This window comes from Macaca nemestrina, chromosome 11 (assembly GCF_043159975.1).
Source record: "Macaca nemestrina isolate mMacNem1 chromosome 11, mMacNem.hap1, whole genome shotgun sequence".
In the NCBI taxonomy this organism is placed as follows: domain Eukaryota; kingdom Metazoa; phylum Chordata; class Mammalia; order Primates; family Cercopithecidae; genus Macaca; species Macaca nemestrina.
Window position 1 is genome coordinate 86,747,156 of NC_092135.1, and position 11,974 is coordinate 86,759,129.

Sequence of the window (11,974 nt, forward strand, 5' to 3'; positions counted from 1 at the left end):
CCAGAATAAATGATGGACTATACTCCTAATGACTGCTAAACCATTGGGAGACAAATTCATGGCAAACTCTTCAAAAAGTCACACTGACTACACCTGAACCCAGATAAATCTTAGCATCACTAAAAGTGAATATTCATACATTAAACATTTCCTAATGTGAAGCAAAAAGAAACAGCATCCATGTAAAGTTACTTTTGCTAAAAGTGTGCACCTAAATATAAACAACTTTTTGATAGCACTTTACAGGAAATACAAGGGAGAGAGGATCTAAATGATGCCATGAAGATCCAATCAACCAAATTACAAATGAGAGGCACTGTTGGAAACATATCTCAGTTTCAACTTATAAAGTGCACAAAAAATGGAAGAAACGATGTTACAAATTTAAAACAAGAGACATGTCAATCAAAGCACATATGTATATCCTGTTGAGATATGCAACTAAGGAAAATATGGTGAGTTGCAGATAAATTAATAAATTATTTGTAATTCTATTGAATGTGATAATGACATTGTGGCTATATTTTATAAATATCCAGATATGTTACAAATATATACTCAAGTATTTGCAGCTGAAATTCTATGATATCTGCAATTTGCATTTAAATCCTCTGGGAAAACGTGAGGGATATATGAAATAAGTGTATGGAATAATGATAATTGTTGGACTGATGGGTTATTGATTTAATTATATAAAGCCCTATTCTTTCTAAATGTTTGAAAAACATTATAAGATAAAGCTAAAATATACAAGAAAACAAGTAAACGGGACATCTTTGACTGAGTATAGAGTGCCTACAAATAAATATGAGTGTACTCGAAAATTTTAGTGAATATTAAATATGGTAGTTGAGATATGGGCAAAGGATGCTTGTTTTAGTATTAGGAATGGCATTAGAATTTTAGCACCAAAAGAAAATACTGACGTCATTATATAAAAGGATGCACACTGTCAACATAAAAAACAATGACTGCTTTAATAATCACTTTTAAGAATTTGAGTGCACGGTTGACTGATCAGTCTTGTAGCCACATCCTGTCATTGTTTAGGTTCCAATCAGCTATGAAATTTCACCACTTTGCTGAGGGATCTGTTAGATTTCAATGGTTGAAGTGCTTGGTGCAACCAAAGAGAAAGGCATGGACTATGTAACTTTTATTCCCCTGTCAAACCACAGAGCAATAGAAAGCCTGGAAAGTTAAAACAATTCCTTTTCAGTGTTTGTAGAAGAACCTGAATCCCTGGGAGAGATCAAGAGTGCGGTTTAGGGTGGAAAGCCAGATTGGTAGAATTCTCTCCTGGCTAGATACCTTGACAAGTGTGGGAAAGGAGCAAAAACTTGTAATAGCAAATAACTAGACACAACCTAATTCTCTACAAATAAAACAGGAGTGTTTGAAGATACATAAATGGATGGATGGATGGATGGATGGATGGATGGATGGATGGATAGATGGATGGATGGAGAGAGAGTGATAGGTAGATAGATAGATACATAGATAGATAGATAGATTCACACACATATGCTTATATAGCTAAAAAAAAGATGAACGAATGGATCAGCCAGACTAATGAAAATATTACACATGAGATTTTGAATAAAAACGAGATCAGAAATGAACACTACTATTCTCTGCACCTTGTTTTATAATTTTGACTTTGAAATCGTGTGTAATGCACTACATGACTATAAAACAAAATCAAATCAAAACTAAAAGATATCTAAAACTGTTAAAACAAAAACATCCATAAATACAGAAAGAGAAGAAAAATTATTTTAGTGACTTTAAAACACAGGAATTAGACTCTGGAAAATATTCAAAGGTTTGAAAAACTGAACGGTATCTAGCAAATATGTTTACAGAAAAAATATATAACAATATATAAAATATATTTTTTATATTTATATTTATATAAATATATATTTTATATATTTATTTTTATATATTTATGTATTTTATAAAATATATGATATATTTATTTATAAATATATGAAATATATTCATATATTTATATATAATTTCATATATAAATATACATAAATACATTTCATATATTTATATATAATATATAATATTTAAATATATTGCATTACACTTCCAATGTAATTGTGATGTTTAATACTGAGTGTCAACTTGATTGGATTGAAGGATATCAAGTATTAATCCTGGTTGTGCCTGTGTGGGTGTTGCCAAAAGAGATGAACATTTGAGTCAGTGGGCTGGGGAAGGCAGATCCACCCTTAATCTGGTGGGCACGATCTAATCAGCTTCCAGCCAATATAAAGCAGGCAGAAAAACCTTAAAAAGTGAGAGGCACCTAGCCTCCCAGCCTCCATCTTTCTCCCATGTTGGGTGCTTCCTGCCCTCGAACATCCAAATTCTTCAGTTTGGGGACTTAGACTGGCTTTCCTTACTCCTCAGCTCGCACACAGCCTACTGTAGAAACTTGTGATAGTGTAAGTTAATATTTAATAAACTCCCATATATATAATATATCCTATTACATATCCTATTATATATATATCTCCTATTATATATCCTATATATATCTCCTATTACCTATTACATGTATTTTATATATCATATATATCATAAGTATCATATATATCACATATAATAGGATAGATACATATATCCTATTAGTTCTGTCCCTCTAAGAGAATCCTGATTAATACAGATTTTTGTACCAGGATTGGTTCTAGAGAAACAGAATATAAAAGATGGAGTTCTTCTGTTGGTTTTGGGGTTTCTGGAGTTGGCTGCCTAATATGATTAGACTCAAAAATGCTAAAGACTCTACTTCCAATAGTATGGAGAACACTGATAGTCCTTGTCATGAACTGTTTAGAAAGTTATTCAAAATAAATGCATTTGACACTCCTGATTCACCACTCATGAGAGGCAAGGAGTTTAGTGACTCTATACATAATACCTTTGACCATATGTGTAGAACCGAGGAACATAATGAAGCTCATTGGTTGCTCCTAAGTTCAGTGGTCAAAATGATGAAAGAAAATGATTAACTCAGGGATTCTGTCTCCTGGCTTCAAAAGCAGATGCTAAGCCTCAAATCTGCTAAGATTGGCCTCTGTGAGAATCTTATCTCCTATAGAGAAAGAGCTGAAATTGTGGAAAAACAGACACAAGCTCTTATGAGAATAGCTGATTTGCAACAAAAGATGCATGCACAGCTTCACCAGGTGTTTACTGTTAAAGTGAGGGTATTGATTGGAAAAAATTGGGACACTGCAACTTGGAATAGGGACATGTGGGAGGACCCTGGTGAAGCTGGGACACTAAGTTTGTAAACGCTGATGAACATTTTTTTTTTTTTTTTTTTTTTTTGCCAGCAGTAACAGCTTCCCCATCCCCAATAGGGGCAACATCCCCTCCCAGACCCATGCTACTGTTAGCCTTTCCACCTTTGTCTGAGGAGATAAACCAGTGGTGCCTGAGGCAATAGTGATCACTTTTCCTGAGGCAGTTGCCAGGCAACATAATGTTGATTGTCCTCAGGAGACACCCTCAACACTTCTGTTTGCTTCTAGACCTATAACTAGACTGAAGTCCCGGTGGGCCTCTAGAGGTGTGGTTGAGAGTGTGACCCATGAAGTGGTGCACAATCCTTAAAAACAACTGTTTGAGTTCTCTAATTTATGTAAATAGAAATCTGGGGAACAGGCATGGGAATGGATATTAAGGGTATGGGATAATGGTGGAAGGATCAGTTGGATCAGGCTAAATTTAATTATTTGGGCCCACTAAATAGGGACTCTGCTTTTAATGTTCCAGCTCAGGGAGTTAAAAATGCTTCTAATAGTTTATTTGCTTGGTTAGCTGAAATATGGATTAAAAGATGACGCACTGTGAGTGAGCTGGAAATGCCTGATCTCCCTTTAATGTAGAGGGAGGGATCCAAAGACTTAAGGAGACTGGTATGGTGGAGTGGATTAGTCACTTGAGACCTACTCATCCCAACTGGGAGGGTCCAGAAGACATACCCTTGAACAATGCCTGTGAAACAGATTTGTGAAGGCAGCACCTGCATCTTTGAAAAGCCCTATAATTGCTCTTCTCTGTATGTCATATCGAAGAATAGGAACCACAGTCACTCAACTACAGATTTTAAATACAATGGGAATAACTGAATCCTGAGGTGGCAGGGGTCAAATTACAGCACTCAACTGTCAAAGGCAAGGTGGGTATAGCTACTGTTCAGAATTTTCTGACTCACGTACAGCTCTGGCATTGACTAATTAATTACAGTGTTCCTAGAAGTGAAATTGATAGGAAGCCTATACCACTTGAACATTTTGGATTTGGGGCTCCTCCTACCTTTAAGTCAACAGACCAAGAAGAGACTTAGAGTGTTGGCTGGGGTGACTGACCCGGACTATCAAGATGAAATAAGTCTACTACTCTGCAATGGAAGTAAGGAACCGTATGCATGGAATACAAGACATCCATTAGGGCATCTGTCAATATTAGCATGCCCTTGGATTAAGGTCAATGGGAAACTGCAACAGCCCAATCCAGGCAGGACTACAAATGGCCCAGACCCTTCGGGAATGAAGGTTTGGGTCACTCCACCAGGAAAAAACCAGGACCTGCTGAGGTGCTTACTGAAGACAAAGGGAATACAGAATGAGTAGAAGAAGAAGGTAGTCATCAATACCTACTAAGACTATATGACCAGCTGCAGAAATGAGGACTATAATGGTCATGAGTATTTCCTTCTTCTTTCGTTTAAAACATATCTGTACATGCATACACTTGTACTAAGAAAATATGTTTTATTTCCTTTTCCTTTATTACATGGCATAAGATTTATTGACTTCATATCAGTATTTAAGTATTGTTACCTTTATGTAATAGTATTTGTGTTGGGGATCGGTGCATTTCCAGTTGTAGGAAGGAGAGTGGTATTATGTTAGGTATAATTATGACCTTATTACTGTCTTTATTTGAAGATTATGTGTGATCTCAGGAGATGTGTATGGGTTCAAGTTGACAAGAGGTGGACTTGTGATGGTTAATACTATCAACTTGATTGAATTGAGAGATACAAAGTATTGATCCTGGATGTGCCTGTGAGGGTGTTGCCAAAAGAGATTAACATTTGAGTCAGTGGGCTGGGGAAGGCAGATCCACCCTTAATCTAAGGGGCACAATCTAATCATCTTCCATTAAATATAAAGCAGGCAGAAAAACATGAAAAAGTGAAATGGGCCTAACATCCCAGCCTCCATCTTTCTCCTCTGTTGGATGCTTCCTGCCCTCAAACACCAGACTCCATGTTCTTCAGTTTTGGGACTTGGACTGGCTGTCCTTGCTCCTCAGCTTGCGGAAAGCCTCCTGTGGGACCTTTTGATCACGTAAGTTAATATTTAATAAAATATCATATATATAGATATGAATATATACATATGAATATATATGAATATATATATTAGTTCTGTCCCTCTAAGAAAACCCTGACTAATAAAGTATGATATTAAACAGAACATTTTAAACTTCATATGCATGTATGTGCTTATATACATATATACACCTGTGTACCTATATGTATATAATAGAAAATTAGTAAATTATAATGAAATATTTAGGAATTAAGATTTTCAAAGAATAAAAAGATGATAATATGAAACTAAAAAAGTTAAGTAAATATCATAAGCTTATGATGTATTTTTCTCTTTTAAAGAAATGTATTTTTCAGCTCATGCTACTGAAAAGGCCTAAAAGCAACGTCTAAATCAGGAGCAGTAATTACCACAAGTCTCCAGGTATGAATCCTCATGATGGATAAAACCTAAAGTGACCCCCAATGAATCATGCCCTCATATAATCCCCTCCTCCTTGAGTGTGTGCAGAACTTGCCTCTAGCTAACAGAATGGACAAAGATGATGAGATGCTACTTTCATGATTAACTACAAATTCCGTATTATAAGGTTTTAGTGACAAAGATTCTCCTGCTGCCCTTGAAGACGCAAACTGCTGTGATGTGAACTACCTAGGACAGAGGGTTGTGTGGCAGGAAATTGCATGCGGCATCCAAGACTGGACAGTGGCCTCCAGCTGACAGTTAATAATAAGCTGTGCCTTTAGTCCCACAGTGACAAGAAAATGAATTCTGACACCAACCTAAATGAATTTGGAAGCAGATTCTCCCCTAGTCAAGCGTGCAGATAAAAATTTAGTACAGCTAATTGCTTGAGTTCAGGCTTGTGATACCCTGAGAAAAAGACTGAGATAAGTCATGCCTAAATTTCTGACCCACAGAAATTATGGACGTGTGTGTGCCTGTGTGTGTGTTTTAAGAGACTAGTTTGTGAAAATTTGTCACACAAAAATAGGAAACTATTATAGACTCGAAATGGTTTTTATGAACCAAGAATCCTTGAATAATTGACTGGTTTCAGATCTGCATATAGAAATATACTAGATAAGGCTAAACATGTTTTCATACTAGAAAGCAAAGAATCTTAAAAACTATGGTGGTTTTGTTAAACAGCACATAGGAATCAACTTGAAGGCCTTCCATAGGTTAGATATGAGATAATTTGATATCAAGAAAAATAGTGAACAGCAAAGCACTGATATGTGTTAGATAGGTTACGTTCTAGGTATACCAATGAAGCCCCTTTGGTTAATTTTGAAACTTGTTGTGGCATCATATTATTTCACTGTCACCATCTCATTTCCTCAAACTATTATAGAAAAGGAAAGATGGCATCTATGCTATATTTAATAAATGAACACTACTATAAGCTAATGCAAACAGTGGATATATAAAAATTATTTGTAGGAGAATCATAGCTTAGAAATGCAGAAAGAATGATGAAACTAGAATATAACTGTTTTCCAATCCCTAATAAACTAATGCATCTAGGCAATTATCAATAGCTACTTTAAACTATTAGGGAATAAGCTGATGGCATCTTTACAGGAAGATAAGCCCGACCACCTAACCCTACCTATCAACCTTAACTTCACTTTAAAAGATAAACAACCAGACATAATGGTTCTTCCTGATGTGATGCGGTAGGAAGCTCAATTAGCTACCTATGAAATGAATTTGCCAAATTGTTGAGCATGAATCTCATAAAGTACCATATCTATCACGTTTTTAAACTTGTATTTTTGACATAATAGGCTTTCAGAAAAGTTGCAAGCATAGTAAAAGTAATTTCCATACACTTTTCATCCAGCTTACCCAAATATTAACATTTTGCCATATTTATCTTTCTTCTTCTTCCTGTTCTTCCTCCTCCTTCTCTTAATTCTCTCTCTTTCTCTCTTTAAGTATGAATCCGTACAGTAATGCATAGCTTAATGACAAGGCTATGTTCTGAGAAATGTGTCTTCAAGTAATTTCATCATTGTGTGAACATTATAGAGTGTACTTCCAAAAACCTAGATAGGGCCACCTACTACATACTTTGGCTATATGGTAAAGTTTATTGCTCCTAGACTACATATCTGTACCATGTGTTACTGTTTTGAACACTGTAGACAATTGTACCACAACACTAAGTATTTTTGTGTCTAAACACATCTAAACATAATAAAGGTAATATATTTCTCTATGATGTTATGAAGACTATGATGTCAATAAGCAATGGGAATTTTTCAGCCCCATTATAATCTTATGGGACCACCATTGCATATGTCATTCATCATTCACCATAATATTATTATGTGGTATGTGACTGTGTGTCTATATACACATATATGTATATACTTATATATGTTCACACATATATGCATTTTTTAAACCATTTAATAAGTTATAGATATGACACTTTCCCCCTAAACATTTCAGTGTGTTTTTCTAAAAGTTAGTACATTCTGTTACTAAGTCACAGTACAATGATAAAAACCAAGAGGATGTAGTCATATAATAGTGTGAACTGTTTATGGACTTTAACAAATTTTGTCAATTGTCTCAATAATGTCCGTTATAGCAAAATGAAATCTCTCATTATGCATTGCTTTTAGTTTTCATGTGTCTTTAGCATCTTTTAATCTGTAACAGTTCCTCAGACTTCTTTTGTCTTTTTTATGATAGCAACATTTTTTAAATGTAAATGACTTAACAGGTGCAGCACACCAACATGGCACATGTATACATATGTAACAAATCTGCACGTTGTGCACATGTACCCTATAACTTAAAGTATAATAATAAAAAAAAACATTAAAAAGTGCAGCAGAGTTTTGCTTTTTCTTCTATAGAATATCCTCGTATTTGAGTACCTTCCATTATATGGGAAATACAGAAGAATGAGGAATATATTTAAAAACATTGTAGGCAGCCAGTCATGATGGCTTATGCCTGTAATCTCAGTATTTTGGAGGGCCAAGGCAGAATTATTGCTTGAGGTCAGGAGTTTGAGCAACGTAGTGAGAAAAAAAATAAAAATAAAAAAAAATTAGCCAGCTATGGGGGTTGTTCTCCTGTAGCCCCAGCTAATTTGGAGGCTGAGGGTGGAGGCTACAGTGAGCCTTAATCATGCCACTGCACTCCAGCCTGGGCAAGAATGTGACCCTGTCTCAAACAAATAGGAAACACTGCAAGGGCAAGCAGACAAATCCAGAATATGAGAACTTCCATAGGACAAAAGTCTTGGTTTCTTCAACAAATTGAAGACAGATAGAAAATAAAGTGATTATTATGGATGAAAAATCACAGGGAATATATCCAAATGTACTATGCAGAATTGATTAAGATTCTGATTTTAATGAACCAACTTTAAAATGTACATCTTTAGCAGTAAGATAAATTTGAATCTTGCTGGATATAAAGAATTATTGTGAATTATTAGATACAATAATGTTATTATATAATTTTCAAAAATATTTCTTGTCTTCTAGAGATATGTATTGAATTATTTATGGTTAAACTGATAACATCTGGTTGGTGGTGAAACTGACAGGCAAAGACAAACAAGAATGCCTATATGTTAATTAATGAATAGCTTGGGACCTAGGTACATGAGGAGTTGTTATGTCATTCTCTTCCTTTTGTATATAATAGAAAGTTTCTTAATTAAACATTCTAAACAAAGATTTGTGGAGGGGTGAATAGGCAGAGCACACGAGACTTTTAAGGCAGTGAGAAGACTATATGCTATTTTAATGGTGGATACATGTCTTTATACATTTGTGCAAACCCATGCAATGTACAATACTGAATGAATCTTAAGGTAAACGATGAACTGTGGATGATTATAAGTGAGAGCTGAACAATGAGAACACGTGGACACAGAGAGGAGAATAACACATATGGAGGCCTGTCGGGGGAGGGTTGGGGTAAGAGCATTAAGGAAAAGAGATAATGCATGCTGGGCTTAATACTTGGGTGATGGGTTTATAGGTGCAGCAAACCACCATGGCACATGTTTACCTATATAACAAACCTGTACATCCTGCACATGTACCCTGGAACTTAAAAACATTATAAAAAATAAAGTCTTTGTAAAACAAATGTAGGTTTATTAATTGTAATAAATGTGTCACTCCGGTGGAGGACATTGATAATGGATGAGGCTATGCATAAGGCAGTAAACATATGGAAAATGTCTGTACTGTACCTTCCACTCAATTTTGCTGTGAACCTAAAACTGCTCTAACAAAATAAAGTCTATTTTAAAAATCAAACTAACTAAAGGACTGAATGCCTAACCATGAGACTATTAGATGGTCAAACTCCCTGTGCTCATGAAGTATGGATTATCTGGTGCATCTACCCACAAGGCCTGGTATGAACATTAGTGAAGTCTAATAGATGAAACTTACTCCAAGACAGTCCTGAAAGCACATATAATTTGCATGAGCTGGTGACTCACATTCCCAGTGGGCCAATTCTTATTCCAGTTCTACCATTCTCTCAACTTATTATCACAAATGACCTCCTAGGGAATTTCTTACCATCAGTTGACTAAAGGGAAAAATATTTTAATCTGTTTTAGGGCTCCAAGCCATATGCATATAGCAGCTGGAAGTTTAATTCTGTAGTAAAAAATTGTATGTAGGTGAGTTCTAATGGATAATGGAACTAGAAAACTGTTCCTTTGGCAAAATTTTGAGTGGCATATCTCAATATTAGGATCAAATACCTTACAAAATACTTTTACATTTTGCCTGAGATGAGTTGAGGTTAAGATTTGTATTCATTGACAGTTTATGGATCTTTCAAAGTAGGCTCACAATATGCAAACATCCGTTGTGGAGGATGTTCTTAATATCTAATTGGAAATGAAGAACTGTTATAAGCATGTTGACCAGCCCTCTTTCCCTCACTTTAGTCCTAAATCTATGTGCTCATGGTAGTAAGCAATTTTATTCATGGTTTCAACCATACTGATCTTCCATAGCCAGGCTGACTTGGCTAGCAGCTTTCTGTAAGAAATGAACAATTATTGGCCTCTGTGATGGTACCACAACCTGAAGGTCTATCAGCCACTTGGTAGATCATATAGAATTTCATTGTCATGGAAGAGGTTGTGATTTGTTATCACTACAATAGATTCTTATACTATATATGGCTGCTTTTTATTTTTCTTTCCCTATTTGCAGATTTCTTCTAGTACCTCCATCAATGTGCTTACTGGTTATATTACTCAACTTTGTGGTATTCCACAGAACATATCTGGCTAATAACCAAGGATTTTACTTACCATGCACACTATTACCAAGAAACAGCTGGTCTCGGGTGACAAGGAAATAACAACAACAACAACAAAAAAGACTCAATTACTGTGCCACCTGGGAGACAAAGCTTGAGGAGATAGAGGTAGAATTTTATGGTGTGATAAAAATCCTGAACTAAAAATAAATATTGTTGTTTCTCCACTAATCAAAATTCTGGGATGGTTCTGGGTTGAATATGAGGATATCTCTAACTATTACAGTTGCTCTCACAATATTTTACTTCCTACTCTCATCACTGTATGTTCTAACAGTTTGGAGATATTAAGAACAGGGATATTGTCATTCCATTGGAAATTTCAATTTCAGCCTACGTCTGCCTCCAACTGACACTGGTTAAAAGAAAAAGATGGGGAGGCCTAGGTGGGCAGATCACGAGGTCAAGAGATGGAGACCGTACTGGCCAACATGGTGAAATCCCGTCTCTACTAAAAATACAAAAATCAGCTGGGTGTGGTGCTGCACGCCTGTAGTCCCAGCTACTCAGGGGGTTGAGGCAGGAGAATCACTTGAACCCAGGAGGCGAAGGCTGCAGTGAGCCGAGATCACGCCACTGCACTCCAGCCTGGAGACAGAGTGGGACACTGTCCCAAAGAAAAAAAAAAAGAAAGAAAGTAAAAGAGGATGTAATTTTGCAAGGTGTTAGATCCTAAGATTATTGAACAGATTTCTGTTAATACAATAGGAACAGGAGGAAGAATGACTAAATCTTAGGGTGTTCCCAGGAATTTCTCCTAGAACTACCATATGTCATGATAAAAACTGTAGAAAGATTAGAGTAATGCTTTACAGATAAGACTGCCAAGTATTTTGTCACCACCTTAGTAAAATCTCCCAACCAGCTATGATGCTGGCTGACGGCAAAAGGATCATGAAATGGAGTGGGAGAGGAAAGTCATAAATACCAACTACGACCTCATAACTTTTTGACGAAACAAGGTCTCTAAAGTCTTTCGTCCTGTGACAATATAAACACTTATGTGTTCTAATTAAGTTTCATACTCTCCTTTTCTCTCTTTTTTTCTCTGCCATTACATGACCATATGGTAGTAGTAGCTAATTTTACAGTTTATGTATCAGTTAAGACATACTAGAATCATTACCAAACTAGATTAAAAATTTTATTTTTGCTTAGCCATCTTGGACTTGTATTTGAAAACACTAATTCTAAAGTCTTTGTCTTGTCTGTCATATTGATATAGGCAAAAAATGCTTTATGTTGTACCTGAGAAAGGATACATGTTGATGTTTATTAGCCAA

The 11,974-nt window shown here is 35.7% G+C and overlaps 1 long non-coding RNA gene across 1 annotated transcript; it reads left to right on the forward strand.

Annotated features, from left to right (window-relative positions):
- The first annotated feature begins 3,575 nt into the window (after window positions 1-3,575).
- Window positions 3,576-10,833, forward strand: LOC139356986 (uncharacterized). Its single transcript, XR_011609590.1, has 4 exons — window positions 3,576-4,201; window positions 5,202-5,378; window positions 5,705-5,786; window positions 10,583-10,833. It is a non-coding gene; the product is annotated as an uncharacterized lncRNA (long non-coding RNA).
- The last annotated feature ends 1,141 nt before the right edge of the window (window positions 10,834-11,974 follow it).